Source organism: Spermophilus citellus (genome assembly GCF_964194105.1).
Source record: "Spermophilus citellus genome assembly, chromosome: 4".
NCBI classification, from domain to species: domain Eukaryota; kingdom Metazoa; phylum Chordata; class Mammalia; order Rodentia; family Sciuridae; genus Spermophilus; species Spermophilus citellus.
In genome coordinates, this window is record NC_138185.1 from 35470106 (window position 1) to 35488521 (window position 18416).

Here is an 18416-nt window from a genome sequence, read left to right on the forward strand (position 1 = left end):
GATAAAGTCTTTGTTTATGCTCCCCAGTTCAATTCCTGATAAAAATGTTGGTTTTTTTTTAAACCAAGTTCTCTGTTTTCAGCATACAAAAAAAAAAATCTCTACTTCCTTTCTATAAGCAGGTTATGTTGCCCACAGGTAATGGTGAGTACTTTGATTGGCCAAGGTTTGAACTTTAAACCAGAGGTCTACAAATAGGCTGTGAGGTTGCTAAAGACAATCCTTTGGTATCAGAAGAAAATATGAGAAGTGATGAATAGTTAATATATGCATTGGTCTTGACTCCTTCCCTTGACTTACATGTCAGATGATCAGAATCATATGTTATACATAGACTGACAGAAGTTTAGGTATCTTGCATGCTTACCCAACTTACCCAGAGGAAATATTTAGCAAATTCAGAAAAATCCTTTACTGAATTTCACTATCATTTACATATTTCCTATGCTTGATATGTCTCTCCTAGAAAATACATACCATTGGGATATTGGGAATGTTGCCCCTACTGGGCTTATGTGTGTCAGGATATATATCAGTTTATAGGTGCGAGTACAGGTAGTCTTGTAGATGATCTTGTTACAGTCAAATAAAGCCATCTAAAATGGACAAGTGACTTAAATGGTTTCCTTTCAGAGAAACTTGAAGTCATGGCAAACAGAAGCCATCCAAAAGACCCAGTATATATACCTATGTTATACCAGTACCAGTAGCCTACCTATGTTAGTGAGTAGAACCCAAGACTGATATATTTAAGATAAAGAACTTTCTATAAAGGACAGTATGAAGACAGTGTAGATGAAGTGATTGCTGGAAGTTACCAGAAGGGAGTGGTGGAGTGGTTCAATTCTCATTAAAGAAAGGAATATTAAGCAAAAAAAAAATAGCTCTTCTTAATGAAATTCTCTCAGGTTGGCATGCAAGTCACAATATTCAGATTGGTTCAGTCCTTTGTTACCCTGAAATTATTTGAATCCTGCATGCATTTACTGTTCTGATAATTTAAATGGGTTTATGTTTTCTTTCTTCTGGAATATTATTAACTTCTGGAGTGGCACAGGAATATTTTGAATATCCATGCTTCTCAAACTAAGACCATGCAAATCAAAAGGGATCCTGATAAGAATCAGATTCTCACTAAGCAGCTGTGGAGCAGAGCCAGAGAACATACGTTTCTAGCAACCTAGGGAGTGATACCAATGCTGCTGGTCCATGGACCACACTTTGAGTAGCACTGGTCTAGCACTAGATGGGTATGTTTATCAGAATAAGAGCATATCATAATTGTTAATTATGGGTTCTCTATTATAAAGATTATTCCTGTGACTGACTTCTCTAAGGACATTCCCTATTTTAGTGAAGTTGCTTCACTGTCTCTTTTCTTTCTTCAAGAGGGCAGGAAAAGAACTAGAGAAGGAACCATGTGGAAGAATAACACATTCCTCCCTAGCCCACTGCAAAGTGGCTGCTAGGTAACTTGAAATATAAATATAATAACTCTTCCAAATGGCAATATGCTGATGAATTATCATCAGCAAACTAAATTACAGGCATAAAAAAGCTTTCTTGGAAAAGTACTGTTGAAGAAATTTCAGCATACATAATTGTTCTTCCTTTTATACCTTACTTATTTTGCAAGACACAGTTAAATCCTCTCCACTCTCATGGGCCCTGCTCATATCTATAATACACCTTGCCCTACCGATTTAAAAATATAATCCTTTACTGAATTTCACTATCATTTACATATTTCCTATGCTTGATATGTCTCTCCTAGAAAATTTTACTCTTAGAAGGTCAGGGACAGTAATAATAACAACTACATCAATTAACATAAATTAAACATTTACTCTGTGTCAGACACTAAGCATAGATTTTATATACATTACTTCATTCCGTACTCTCAACAACTCTATTGACCTTATATTACAGAGGATAAAAGTGAGATTTATAGAGAATAACTTACCAAAGGCATTGGTGATGATACAAGTTGCCACACAATATTCATTTTCTTTTATGTGATAGACCCACAATTCCACTGGGGGGCAGCAATGCAGCCAGCTAAAGAATGACCCTTTCCAACCTCCCTTGAAACTAGGTGGGGTCAGGAGACTAGAGAGTAGCCACTGCTATGTAAATAGAAGTGTTGTATAAGTTGATGCAAAAAAAAAAAAAAAAAAAAAAAGGAGCTTAGACTGCAAGGAGAGAAGGTTTTATGAGAAAAGCACTTACCATGCTCCTGACTTCCCTTTTCTTTCATGTTTTTCAAGGTTGACTTAATGGCTTTAAACTCCAGCAGTCATCTTGGACCACAAGGTGACCTTGAGGATGAAGGCCATATATCAGCACTGTGAAGTCAGAAAAATAGGAAGATCCTGGGTCCCTGATGACCTTGAATCTGCACTTCTAGTCCACAACTACTAGCTCCAGACTTCTATCACATGAAAAAGAAAGGACCATCTATTATTCCAGCCATTTTGGATTTTCTTTCATTCTCAGCTGGCCTTACCTTAAATAAAATATATCTCACAACTGATAAGAGGTATTGCCTAGATTCAGTCTGAGGCAATTATTATCATCTTCCTACTTATAGTGCCTAATCTCATCATATGCACATATTATGTTCTGCTCAGTTTCACCACAGAATGAATATACTTTTTGTACTAAAATAATTCTTTCTAGGATTTTATTGCATGATTTACTAATGGCATCTCCCTAAACAATTTGAAAATGTGGTAAAGACATTTCTTAAATATTTCAGATGTTTTCCAAGATCTCCTTTTATTTTCTGTTTTATTTTATTTGCCTTTTCTCCACATTTTTCTCATTTGCAAGCACACCATCTGAGGTTGCCATTATCATTTTTGCATTAATTTTTCTAATAATTATTAAGCATCTACCTCCTGGATGCTAGGAACTGGTCTAGGGGCTGGGGACAGAAGAGTGAACAAAATGGATAGTATCCCTTATTTATGGCATTTATATTCTTCAGGAGTGAGGGGGCAAGATATGAAGAGGATAAACAATAAACAGGTAAATAATGTTTTACGAAGAAAATTAAAACAGAATAAAGAAGATGGTGTTTCCTATGTACAAATATGAATACACCATAGTGAATCTCTACATCATGTACATCCACAAGACTAGGATGCTAATTAGAATAAGACTTACTTTATGTTTGTATAAATATGTCAAAATATACTGTATTATCATGTATAACTAAAAACAAAACAAAAATGTTTTTAAAAATGGAGCACCACTCAAAAAGAGAAAGAAGAAAAAGAAAACTTTCCTGAGGACTTCTCAGACCATATGTTGTCCCAGGGTCCCAACTGAACACTAACTGACTTGCTTTTTATTTTCTTTCCCTCTGGCTCTGTTATCATGTCATTCCATCAGTGGTCCAATGGCTTCTTTCTCAAATATGATTTTAAACCAACTTAGAGAAGAAAATGCAAATAAATGGGTAATAGTGTGTGTGTGTGTGTGTGTGTGTGTGTGTGTGTGTAAACTTAGATCCATCCTCCAGATATGTATGTACATCTAAGACAGGAGCCAGGACAACACAAATCTGATATTTATTTAGTCCAAAGATAGAAAAGTAAAGTAGACATGGAAAGAGAAGTTGGAGTTTTGTAAGCAGTAAAAAGAAAGATAATAAGGCAGCTGCTAATGTTCTCTCACAAGGACAGGAAAATACCCCTTAATATTTAAAAATATGATCTTATAGCATTTTCCATTTTGATTTCATTTTTCTTATCTACTGAATTAATGAGAAGCTGGATGATCTCTAAGTTAAGCATATTCTGGAAACGAGAAGTCCAGAGTTAGTAGTCCTTGGCTTTGTCCTAGGACTGAAATCCATCTGCCTAGCACAAACCAAAAGAAACAACTTTCTTATTATCATTCACAGGATGCTGCTCAGAAGCCTAAGGTGATTGGTATTATTTGCAACTGGAATTAAAATTAATAACATCTCATCTCCAACGTGAAAACATGCATACTTCTAGGACAGTATTGTCTCCACAGAAAACTATAAATTTAATTTTGAGTGTTGTTATGTTAGAAAAGTTTACTATGTCATCACAATTGACAGGGGTCCATGAGAGTCGACTGGTCCCGTGTCTGTGGATACAACAAAACGCAAATCGAAATATTAGGAAAAAACTGCATTTTTAGAAAATATATTTTATTTATTTATTTTTATGTGGTGCTGAGGCTCTAACCCAGAGCCTCGCACTTGCTAGGCGAGTCCTCTACCACTGAGCCACAACCCCAGCCCAAAATTGCATCCTTACTGAATATGTACAGCCTTTTTTGTCATTATGCCTTAAGCAATATAGTATAACAACTGTTTTTATAACATTCACATTGTACTAAATATTATAAGTAATCTAGAGGTGATTGAAATTTTGTAAACAGAACTGAATGCAGATTAGGTACAAATTCATTTTAAATAAGGAACTTGAACATCCATGAATTTTGGCATCCCTGGGGATCCTGGAACCAATTCCCTTGAGATTCTGAGGGACAATTGTACTAGGTCCTTGAACAGTGATCTAGGTTCACAGTATCCAATCATAACTGATGATGCAGATATTTTGCTATTCTTGACGAATGATAAAATCAGAAACAAATATATTATTAGTCTTTTTATGTTATTTTGGCCAGAACTGCCTAGAAGCACAGCCTGAGACAGAGATTTCAGATTAGACAAAGAGCACTAGGGAGGAAAGATGTGAAGGAACAAACAGGTGAAAACCAGAGGAAAAAGATAGAAGCAGCACATGTTCTCAGCTGGAGACTGGCTGCAGCCTGATCCCACAGGGACTTCTGGATCCTGGACTCTGCCAGTCTCACCTAGTCTTTTGTATCTGAGTCTTTCAGTCATTGGGTGCAGGATGCCCCTCCCCCACATGCCCCAAAGAAGGGTCATAACCCACTGTAGATAGCAGCTCCCATTAGCTGCTGCATGTCTATGCAAAATGAGGCAGATGTGCATCATTAGCAAACAATATTTATAGGACCTGGGATCTGGTGCCCTGGCCTGTGTGTGCACCTGCTTTGCTAGTGAAGATCCAAAAGCACTCCACACAGTTTTCCTTTCTCTTTTTCTTCCAGGAAAACCTTCTCATTACCTTCCTTTCTAGCATTCCCTCATAATGTCCTCCTTTTCCTATAGATGAGCTTCATCCCAAGCTCATCATTGTCTAAGTCTTGAGAGAATGGACAATTGCTTTATCCTTTCAATATCTGACCCAACTTGTGAATAAGTGATGGCTTATCAGAAGAGAATTGACCTTGGAATGTTGTAATCAAACATCATTCAAAATAATACCTTGAGCCTGACTCATGTGCTGTACAAATCACAACCAGGATTTTTCTTCCCCCCTTTTATTTTCTTCTATAAATAAGTGGAAGAACTTTCATATTTATCTTTCTATTTCTAGCATCTGACATGATTTGTTGCCTGGAGGAGACATCCAATAAATGCTAATGAATAACAATGAATGGATATTGGGGATGGCTGTGAAGATATAAATGTTCAAAAGATTCAAAAGATTAAAAGTTCACAGGAGCTAGGCAAGCAATATAAACCTATCAAAGGGGTTGTGGTCAACTGGAGAGTCCATATAACATATTATAGGAGCAGTAGCCTTTCAGTCTTACCAGAAAATTCACACTGGGTGAGAATGCCAGCCTTGGTGAGATTTCTTTTTTTTTTTTTTTCAAGAACATCTATAAGTTCAAAGTTGCATCTCAAATTTCCTTATTTTTAGATGTTGACAGGTAACCTGAAAAACAGCTACTAAAATGACAGGAGCCAACTACACATTTATTAGCTGAATTTCACTTGGGAACTTTTAGTTTGTGTCCACTGCTACGAAATATTTCCTGATTAATAATTATACTTTTTTTCCTGTTCAAGGGCAACTAAAAAGTGAGAGAACAAGAGATAAATGCTATTATTTTATCTGACTTTGTTCCCTTCCAAAATCTCCTACTATCAGAGGTAACTCAACCAAGAGTACAGTTTGGTTTTCCATATAAAATTTTGCTGAATCTTTTCCTGCCCTTAGGATTGCTTCCTATTCCACTTTCTTTGCTCTGATGTATATGTTAGGGGTTATTATTCCCAAGGATTTAATTCTTCAGTTTCCTTGTTTTCCTAACACTGGGAATTCTTAGCCACTTTTCTGTAAACCTTGAGAAGATATAGGCTGTGTTTCAAACTAGGTCTATGAACACCTGGAAATTACTTTAAAAAATGGTGTGTATTTGTTTATGTGCCTTTTAAGTGGAGAAGTTTGTATTTTGGTCAGATTCTAAAAGGAGCATCCCCTTGTCCTGGTTTATTTTATCTAACTTTGAAGTCTCATTTAAATGTGCTTGTAACCTTCAGCGATGCCATAGAATTTTCTCCTCCTCCTCCTCCTCCTCCTCCTCCTCCTCCTCCTCCTCCTCCTCCTCCTCCTCCTCTTCGAGTTTGGTATTGTATTTTGTTTTATTTTTTTTTCTGTGAATTTTTACTGCCTTTAAAATGAAACACAGATTCTTATTCTGAACAAGAAAAGCCATGCAGAAGGCATCACAATATCTGATCTCAAATTATACTACAGAGCCTTAGTAATAAAAATAGCATGGTACCAGCATCAAAATAGACATGATTAGAAAACAGAGGCAAACCCAAATACTTACAGCAATCTGATACTTGACAAAAGTGCCAAAAATGTATGTTGGAAAAAAGACAACCTTTTTAACAAATGGTGCTGGGAAAACTGGATATCCATATGTACAAAAATAAAAATAGATTTCTATCTTTTACCCTGCATAAAAGTAAATCAAAATTAATCAAACACTAAGAAATTACACCAGAAACCTTGAAACTGCTAGAAGAAAACATAACATCAATACTCCATCATATATGTGCAGGCACTGACTTCCTCAACAAGTCACTAAAGCCCACTAAAGCTCAAGAAATCAAACCAAGAATCAGTAAATGGAATGCCATGAAATTAATAAGCTTCTGTACATCAAATGAAATGATTAAGAGTGTGAAGAGAGAGCCCACAGAATTGGAGAAAAATATTTGCCAGCCACTCCTCTGACAGGGTATTTATATTAGAATATATAAAAAAAACCTCAAAAATCTCAACACCCAAAGCACAAATAACCCAATGAATAAATAAGCCAAAGAAATAAATAGAAATTTCTCAAAAGAGGAAATACAGATGGTCAACAAATATATGAAAAAAAAATGTTCAACATCTCTAGCAATCAGGGAAATTCAAATCAAAACTACACTAAGATTTTATGTCACCCCATCTCAGAATGCCAGCTATCAAGAACACAAACAATGATAAATGCTGGCAAGTGTGTGGGGGAAAAGGTCTTCTTATACATTGTTGATGTGACTTCAAATTAGTACAACCACATTGGAAAAACAACAGGAATGGAACCACCATATGACCCAAATACCCCACTCCTCAGTATTTATCCAAAAGAACTAAAATCAGCATACTGTAGCAAACAGTCACTTCAATGTTCATAGCAGTACAATTAACAACAGCCATATTATGGAATCAATTGAGATGCCCATCAATAAATGAATGGAGCAAGAAAATATGGTATATATGTGAAATGGAGTTTTACTCAGCCATAAAGATGAATGAAATAATGGCATTTGCTGGTAAATGAATGAAAAGAAAATCATGCTAAGTGAAATAAGCCAGACTCAGAAAACCAAGAGCCAAATATTTTCTCTCATATGTAAAAGCTAGAAAAAAATAAGGAAAAGAAGGTAGCAGGGGAGGAGATCAGATATCACCAAGATATAGGGTAGGTCATTAGAGTGGAAGGAGAGAATGAAAGGGAGGAAGAAAGGAAAGGGATAGAAATCTGGAATGCATTTAACAATGGCTTGCTAATGCATATATAAATGTACCAAAGAATCATATATATATATATATATATATATATATATGAAATATATATATATATATAATATCAATCAAAAAATAAATATATTAAGGAGTGAAAGGAAGATCAACAGAGAAGAAGAGAATAGTGAGAAGGAAGAAGTAAGGAAAAGGGGGACAATAGGGATTGAAATCAAATTCCTTGCATGTATTCGTTTGTCAAAATGAACCCAAATGTTATGTATAATGTTAATACATTAATAAAAAATAAAATGCAGATTCTTTAGCATATACGATACAATACCATGCCTTGTGTTATGTTTTCCAGCAATTATAACTACTCACAGTGTCAACTTCACTCATAGTTCTACATTTGTGTCACAAGCATCTTCTCCCACTCTCTGACCCATCTTCCCATGAATAACCAATATTTATCATCACATGGGATTTTGCCCAAAGCTGACCCTATAATCCAAACTTGAATATAATTTTTTTTTAAATATGGTGTTGATGCTAGGCATCACTAGTAGTCAAAGGGGAAGTTTATAGAGAATAGGAGAAATCTAGTAAAGTGAGTACTGTCAAATCAGTCACTACCGTGTCCTGCTGAAAAACTCCAAGAGACAGCATGGCACAAATTCAGAGTTCTCTCTGCTGGCGTACTTATTCACCAATTCCTTGGTGTCACTGGTTCGAGGCTTCTCCTGGGGAGACATAAGGCAGCAATTGGGTTTGTTCCAAAGTCAGAAAAGTCCTCAGGTGGTTCATCTTAAATATTCCCAAACAAATTGCCTATAGCATAGAAGTGAGTGTTTTAGTCAGCTCTCTCACTGCTATGACTAAAGGACCCAATCAGGACAATTTCAGGGAAGAAAAGTTTACTAGAGGGCTCACTGTTTCAGAGGTCTCAGTCCATAGAAGGCTGGAGCTCCATTCTTTGGGGCTCAAGGTGAGGCAGGACATCACGGCAGAAGAGTGTAGCAGAGGGAAGTAGCTCATTTGATGATCAGGAAGCAGAAAGAGGGGTCACCCCTTGCTAGATGCAAATATATACCCCATAGCCACGCCCCCCAATGAACTGCCTTCTCCAGCCAGACCCCAGTTGCCTCCAGCTAACACCCAGTTAATCCCATCACATATCCATTCACTGATTAGGTTAAAGCTATAACTCAATCATTTCTCCTCCAAACCTTGCATCATCTCACATGTGATCTTTTGGGGGACACCGCATCTAAGCCATAACAGTGAGCAAAGAAAGAATATGGGCAGGGTAATGCCCATTTCATTGTAAAATCCCAATTGTACAGATTATTGGGGAAACATACCCCCCAATTAAAAAAAAAATTAAAGAAAGTTCCCAAAAGGCCTCTTTTTCTCACTTGAGTTATTTACATTTCCTGTGTGTCCTCATAGGGTCCTGAAATATCCTCCATAAACATTTTAACTCCAGGTGTCGTCCTGGGCAATGTGGATGGAGCAGTGGATAAGTCAGGGATCCAATGATGGATTACAGGTGTGATGAGTATCACACAATTTAGCAAGTAGGTCTCTTGCCTGCACCAACACCAAACAATATCATTTATATTTTAATTCTTAGCCATTACACATTGTTTGGCACAGAGTAGGTATTCTGCAAAAGTTTACCAAAGATCAGTGAGTAAGTAAAGTGTATTCCTAAGGCTTTATATGGAAACCATGAGCATTGGGCACTTTTCCAAGTTAATTGGCTATTTGAACTTAACCTGGAAGGAGAGATCTGGGAAATGACTGCTCTTGGCTGGGGGCATTGGAGTTAAGTAGTAATCCCTGCCTGGCTCTCACTCAGATAGAGTACTCTGTATACTTCCTAATAGCATGTCCCTTTTCAGTAAACTTGAAGCAAGCCAACTTTATGGCCAGAATCACTGCAATTGATCAGATGTCATTAAAAACAGGCCTAAGAGGCAGCCTTTTAATCCCGGAAAAAAATTCCCAGTGCAAACCTTTAAGGCTCTCTACCCAAGTGAAGCAAAATCAGAACAGAATGAATCACTTCCTGACCTTTTGTTGAAATCAAGGACAGCATAATGTGCAAAGCATTTTATTTATCATTTTATCTTGACAAAATTGAATTTTTCTTAAGGAATACAGCCAGGATTTTTTTGTTAAGATCAAAAAAAAAAAAAAAGTCTAAAGAGATGTTTTCAGATTCAAAAATTGAATTTCTTGCATGTTTGTCTAGAAAACTTACTAGGAGTCACAAGTTCAAAGACATTAAAGAAGAAGGGAAACTTCCATTATTCAGCAAATCTGACTGTGGTGTTTCCACCATTACTCAATTCTCTGGAAATGCCTTGTTATGCAAATTAACTTGATTCACTACTGTGAGCAAGTGAGCCACCTATTGGTCATCATTTACAATTACACCAGGATCTTGGGCTCTTTCAATGTGGACTCCTGCTGGCACATGCTGCAGAGCAGTAGTCATTAAATTCAAAGTTACCTGGAGATCCAATAAAACACACACACACACACACACACACACACACACACACACGGGAATAGGTTACTTGAAGAAGGACGAGATCTGAAACTTTGTACTTTTTTTCTCTCTTTTTTTTTTAAGTATAATTTTTAGTTTTCAGTGGACTTTTTCTTTTTATTTATTTATTTATATGTGGTGCTAAGAATCAAACCCAGTGCCTCACACAAGCTAGGCAAGTGCTCCACCACTGAGCTACAATCCCAACCCTGGTACTTTGTACTTTGACTAAGTTCTGACACCCACTGAAATTTAAAAATCACAACTATTGATCATGCATGAGAAATGTTCTCATTTGAAGCAATTATTTTATGCAGATTACCTATTAAAAAATACTAAAATCTATGTGACTCCCAAAGTTAATAAAAAGACATCAATAAAATAAAATAAAAAGTATATACATTTGCCTACCCTCATCTGCAGTTTCACTTTCCTCTGTTTCAATTACTGAAAATCACCTGCTGTTTAAAAGTATTAAATGGAAAATTACAGAAACAAACAATTCATAAGTTTTAAACCTCATGCTATTCTAATTAGTGCGATGAAATCTTGGATCATCTTGATCTGTCCTGCCTGGAATGTGAAACATCATTGTCCAGTGTATCCACATTATCATCTGGTAGCTGTGTCTGTTATCATCTTGCCTGTTGCAGCATCACAGTGCTTGAGTTCAAGTAACCCTTTTTGAGAGAGAGACTATATTCCTATAAGTTGTATTAAATTATACTGCTACAAATGTTCTATTTTAAGTTATTTTTGTTAATATCTTACTATGACTAATTTATAAATTAAACTTCATAACAAGTATGTATGCATAGGAAAAACACTAGAGAAAGTTTGGCACTATCTGTGGTTTCAGGAATCCACTGGAGATCCTGGAATGTACTCCCTGAGAATAAGAGAGGACTCATATATTGCAAAAACAAATGGAAAATATTTAAGTACTACTCTGATGAATAAATAATATTCCATTTTGTTTTAATGCTTAAATAGTGTAATAAATGCTCATGGGAAACCTGAAAATTATTCCCAGAATTGTGGTTTATCAAATATTGATCTAGACTATCATGAAGTTCAAGAATAGGAAACAGTAACATAGTGATAAAAGAACACAGGTTACTTATTGAATTGACTAAAACGAAGTATAAGAGAAGGAGGTTGCAAGTGTTCTGTTTGGGTGATGTTACAACTATCAAAACATTAAATTTTATACTTAAGAGCTATACATTGCTCTGGATATCAGTCTTACCTTAGTAAATAAAAGGGAACAAATACAGGATTTTGAATAAAGTGAAATAGTCATATAGCCTGATTCATTGTCTTAGAAATACTGAAAGAAATCTCTAAATTGTCCTTTGCACTGTTTTTCAACACAGACGTATGTGCTTAAGTGTGGGGTTGTGCATACTCAAATGTATCACAGGCATGCTAGTAACCTGAAGCCAAAAAAGATCTTCCAAAAAATAAATGTGGAGAGAAACTTGAAAATTTGGCGCAGGGGGGGGGGGGGATTAAAATTAGAGGTATTGATCCAAGATCTAAATCCTATTTCTTGAACCTAGAGAGTCTGAATATCTAAACCCTCAGATGCTCAAGTCTCAACCTCCCAAGAGTCAGAAGACAAGTTCTTTATTCCTGGTTAAAGCTAAGATACATTACTGAGGTTTGGAAGGAATGTTCTGCAAAAACTAGAGGTGGGCTGGACATAGAGGCACATACCTGTTGTCCCAGCTTCTAGGGAGGCCAAGGCAGGAGGATCACAAATTCAAGTTGAACCTGGGCAACTTTAGTGAGACCCTGTCTCAAAATAAAAAAATAAAAAGGGATGGGATGCTGCTAAGTGGTAGAGCACCTCTAGGTTCTAACCCCAGTACTGGGGTGGGGGGAGACAAGGTAGAACGAAGGGTGAAAAACAATGAGTTCCCAGGTTTCAGGTAGAGGTCCAAATGGGCCAGCAGCATCTTACTGCTGGTGAGAGCATGACATACTTGAGAAAGGGCAGGGTGGATAGATGGAGAGGTGGGGGGATTGTGGCACTAGAATTAAAGTCATGGTTTATCACCAAAGTGGCTCCTTGAGTTTCTCAAAAAGCTTCTCCAGAACCCAAATCAAAGGCAGTTGCTATTCCATTGATAAATCAGATGACACCCAGGGACTAAGCAGAGGTCCATGTATTGGATTTTATTCCTTTCTGGATAAATATCTTCTATTAAGAGAAAACACAGATATCAAAGATGCATATGTCATCAGTAGAGATGACAGGAAATATGTCACCAGTTTCAGTGAGCCATATCTGGTAACTTCAGTGATTGACAACCCTGCCTGCGTTGTAATTTTATGAGATATTTCAACAAATAAATATCTCTGCCTGAGCCCCTCTCAAGGAGCTTCTGATAGAATAGGTCTATGAGGGAACTGAGCAATTCTAGTACACAGCCAGGGTGAATGTAGAGCAGGGTTTCCCAAACCAGCAGATGGAATCCTCAGAGAATTTTTTTTTTTTTATGAAATATTTCAAACCTACTCTAGATATTCAGAAACTTGAGATTGGCCTCAGATATCCTTGTATCCACAAGCTCTCTAGGTGATTTCTAGGGCATGATATTGAAACCAGATTTAAAGTTAGGTAAATCAGGTCTGATATGGAGTCTAATAAAGAAAACAGTCCATAAAGAAATTGGAGTCCATCTGAGCCTGGGAAATCAGAACTACACCTAGGAAATTGAAATGTTAATGTCCCCCAAGTCCCTGGCCCATTCTAAAGAACTGTTAATGAAGTAGCTCCCAGCAAATAGGGAGGTGCTAATCAAATCACCCTAGGCCCTTCCTGCCCCATCACTCCTCCCCCCCACCCACTGGCCCACCTGTTTTCCACCTTTTGGTCTTCCCCCCTGAATCCCCCACCACATGCAGGAGAGAGGGAAATAAGCAAGACAAAGGACAGAAATGTAGGAGGACCAAAGAAGACCTTAGATATAAAAGGCATAAGACCTCCCCATCCTTAGACGCCCTTCTTCCTGGGGTGGGAGAGTCTTCTCTGCTATCCTTTAATAAAGACTTTTACTTTTCCTCTACACTTGCCTCGGGTGCTTCTCTGGTGTTACACTTCAGCATTGGGGAGGCAAGGGCTCATCAAGGTAACCGGGCGGTATCAATATTATTTGCCCATTGAATTAAAAATTTCCTTTCGGGATGTTTCAGGACACCATACTCTTTGATTCAGTTTAGAATCCCTGGTTTTTCAGTCATTCCTCTTTTTATATCACGGCCTTGACTTTGATCTTCAGCAGAAGTGGATTGCTTATCATGCATTGTATTGGAACATTTCCATGTTCTGTAATTCTCCCTCCATTGCTTGAATCCTCTGCCTCAAGAAGTTTTCATCCCTTCTTCAGCTGATGGCTTTGGCTCTTTATTTTCCTGTGCATTCTCTTCCTGAATCTGCTTCTTTCACGAGGCCTGTCTTTCTGTTTGGTCTTTTGTATCCCATTCTTGTTCTGCAAGGTTTTACGCTCATTTTCCAGAAGAGTTTGGCTGAACGCAGTGAGCAGATCTTGCTCTCTTTATTTGTTCTTCCAGCTCTTGCCTGGTTGACACCTCATCATTCAGTTTGGATGGGAAATGGCCTCAATCTTTTCCAGCTATTGCTAACGAAGATTATATCCAGGAGATATATATCGTCTGTCATCTCTGATTTATTTTATCTTCTCACTCTGGTGATTTGCCAGTTATTTCAGCTACCCAATGTAATTATTCAAAACTTCAAAGTTGTTTGCTTTGTAAACCACAGTTTCCTCTAGGTCTTTCTGAATTTTATAATAAACTGTAATTTGATTTCTTCTCCCAACTAAGTGTTCCCCTCATCCCAGGTCTCTACTCCTGTAGTAAGTGCTCCATGCTCTCCTTTATTCTTGACTTTTTTTTTCTTTCTAAATTTCCAGAGGTTAGACTTCAGTTTCTTTTTGCTGAGTTTAGCTTTACCAAGGCTTTTGTTCACTTCTAAAGTTTCAGAATATTCCCTGAAAGTATTTGTCACATTTCCATAGACCTCTTTCAATACCTTGTTCTGGTTGTTTGATTTTGTTTCACTTGTTTATTTTCTTCTCTGTTTTATATTCTGAATGTCCCAGTTTTCCCAAAACAGACAAAAAATACATTTTCTATTAGCACTTCATTTATTATTTTATTCTTATTTGAAAAGACTCTGTTTGGAACCTCTATGCAGTCCCTTCTTCAAAGAGGTATTATTTTATATCTTGCTCTTCATTCCCGCTTCTCCCCACAAGGAAAAAAAATGTCTTGCTGCTTTAACTTTCTGTTTATAATTGACAGGCTTTATTGATTTTTTAAAGTTTTATAAAACAAACTCCTGTGATTTTGTCTGTTTTCCTCTCTTCATTTAAAGGAACATTTTCCTTAAGAAAATGGCCAATGCTCAAGTTCAGTCAGATACTGTTATTAAGTCATGAGGCTCTTTATGAAAATGAGACTTGGCCCACAGCCTACAGGGAACATAATTTGCAGCATCAAAATCTGCTATTTAGATCAGACCATATCTCCATGCCTGAAACACAGGGTGGTTTTTCTGTATTTTTTGGCTTTTGTATTTGCTGTCTCTTGGTTCACAGAGACTCAAATAGCTTCTTCTAATAAATCAAAACCACCTTCAAGTACTTAGTACCTCAATTCCTGCATTTTCTGAAGACCTCTTATATTTCTCTGCTGAATAATTATCCTCATTCACTTGAGACTTCAATTCCAGGTGTCTCTTTTGTTCTTGATGACTTATTCCTTTATGACATTAAGAAGATTTTCTTTGAAAGCAGAAATTGGCAAACTACAGCCTATGGGTCAAATCTGGCCCACCACCTAATTTTTGTAAATAATGTATCATTGGAATACAGCTGTCCCATTTATGTATTACCACATTTATGCTGTAAGAGCAAAGTTGAGTATTGTGGAAGATAATATGTGACTTACCAAAAATAATTACTGTACACAAACAATTTTCAGATCTCTGATCTGGAATTTTACCAATGACAAGTGCAATTTGCTTCCCAAAGTATGGGAGACCATGAGAAAGAGATCTGAATTTTGCAGGTTACAGCTCTCCTAGAGCAGCCGGTTTCAGGCAGACCCACCTGTGAACCAGATTCTTATGAGGAATCTCAGCCCAAACCATCTGAACCATATATACAATCTGCCAACACATGAGAAATAGTAAAAGGTTGTTGTTTTAAGCTACAAAATTGTGAATAGTTTATTATTCAGTCATACTTAACCAATAAAATTTTCTTTTAGGAAGAGATGTTGCATTAATATGCTGAGTCAGTCAAGATACAACTTCATATTCATTACAAATTTATATTTAGTGCTCACATTTCTTTGATTTTTTCTAACCAAATGGTAGTTATGCAGTAACCCATTAGACAACAAATTCCCCTATCCAGTTTCTTTGATTTTTCACTTCAGTTAATCTCTATTCATACTGATGTAAATGATTAATAAAAGATTAAAGTATTTTCTTAAGGGACCTCTGCATTTTAACTAAGATTATAGATGTTTAACCTTTAAACAGATGTATTCGTTAGTTGGGGCTGCCATCATGAAGTGCCAAAGATTGGATGGCTTAAGAGAAATGTATTTTCTCACAGTGCTACAGGTTGAAATCAAGGTGTCAATAGGGTTGATTTCTTCTTTGGCTTGTAGATGGGCATATTTTACTTGTAGCTTTACATGGTCTTCCCTCTGTACATGTCTGTGTCAAAATTTTATCTTCTTATAAGGATACCAGTCATATTGGATTAGTAGCCAAGTTAATGCCCTCAATTTAACTTAATTACCATTTCAAATGCCCTGTCTCCAAATATAGCCACATTTGGAGGTACTGGGGATTAAAGGTTCAACGTATGGATTTGGGGGGAATATAATTCAGCTCATAACAGGGGCTTCAGTGAATGACATGCCATGAAGCCAGAAGAAAGCTTCCAGAGTAGGGGCTCTGCAAGGCCAATAAATATGGAGAAAGGGGACTGCTTTAGAAACTTGCAACTCAAAGCAAAAAGTTTTCATTCAACAATTAATATTATTTGGTCCTGTGCTGAATGTCTATGATATTACATTTGTTCCTCACAGCAATTTTATTAGGTGGTTCCTAGAATTTTTACCATTATCACATTTCCTAGGCTATACAGTAATAGAAGTGGTAGAGTTGAATTTTAAACTGCTTTATCTGACTCAAAAATTCATGCCTTTCCTTTAGCAAATACAAACAAGAATTGGTTCCAAACAGAGCTACATAATTAGAGATTGCTTATGAATCTTAACCAGGAGCAAAATGCAAAGACTAGTTGAAGTCTATAAATAGTAAGTGAAGTCAGATGGGAAGGAACATCAGGGTATAATTTTCAAAAAACTTCAAAAGCATTGCTTTCTCATTAATATATATGGAACATATGTCAATTAATAGCAGAAATTCATTAATGCCAGAAACAACAGGATGGTCAGGCTAATTCAAAGGAGAGTTGAAAAGTCTGAAGTACATACTGTCAGTAAAAGAATGTTAAAATAAGATCATTAATCAAATACAAAACTGGCTAATGTACTAATATTAACCTGTATATATCCTGTACAAAATAGGATAATAAAACAGTTTTCTTTTCCTGAAGTACAGAAATCATTTGCAATTTACCAATCTTCTAGAAGTTAACATTTAACATTATGAAGTCTGAGCTCCAAATAATAATAGTGAATTAAAGATACATTAGGCTAAAAATGTTATGTCTGATAGAGTAGTGGACATAGAAATGTGGCTATTTAAGTTTCAAGTTACTGCATTCCACTGTCATTTATTTAAAAATAAATTAATAAAAATAAGTAAATTTCAAGTTAAGTTAATAAAACTTATAAAGTTAATAGTTGGGTTACTCTGTTGCACTAGTCACATTCCAAGGGCTCAACAGACCCATAAGACTAGTGGATACCATATTGAACAGCTCACATACAAAACGCTTCTGTCATCACAGAATATTCTATGAGCCATACTGCCCCAGAATATCAGACAAACCACATACAGGTTTATCAATGAATATTCTAGCAGGACATGAAAAAGCAAGGTTTTGAATAATTTTCCTTTAGAGTAGAAGCTATGATTTTCAGGATTTAGAATTTCACTAGAAGAGTCATGAAAATGGAGAAATGTTGTTATATGTGCTGATAACTAGTATGCCAAAGTTTCTCTGTGTGTGTGCACATGACATGTGCATGTGTAGTAGCTGGGTTTTTTGTTTCTGATTTACTTCCCTGGATTTCGACTGTGTTCATTCCAGTTTCAAAACATCCTTACCACATCTGACTGGGATGCCATTTGGCCCTGATACTGCCTATATGAGCCTTTCTATATAAATGGCATCCTTTAGCTGCCGAAACCCAATATTGAAAAAATATTGATTCCCTCACAAATTTTAAATTTAATCCAATCATGTAACAATATGGTTACATCATTTACAAAATGTATCCAAAGAAATGTAAATAAAAATGGCACTGTGAAATTTAGCATTGTTTATTAAAAAAAACAAATTTCTAAAGGAAATTTGCATCCTTTCTTTTACTGCCTAAAATTAAATTTTTATTATTGTTACTATACAGAATTTTATCTTAATTTGTTTTACATTTGGAAGTTTTTATTAATCTACATTCTTTTAAGCACCAAAAGTATGTAGAATGAATTAAGGTTTTTTTCTGTTGCTTAAGATCATAAAGGCTGAAATCTTAAAAACATGTATCCAAATAACATTGTAATTATTAGTAATTCACAATTGATAAAAGCACTATAAACCTATTATAAATTTCGGTAACTATAACTAAGTATTATACAGAACTGAAAAATTTTATTGCAAATACAACTCAATGAAATAAATCAGACTTTTCCCCAACTCATATATTTGAGGGTAATAAAAGGTCATTAATATTTCTTTACT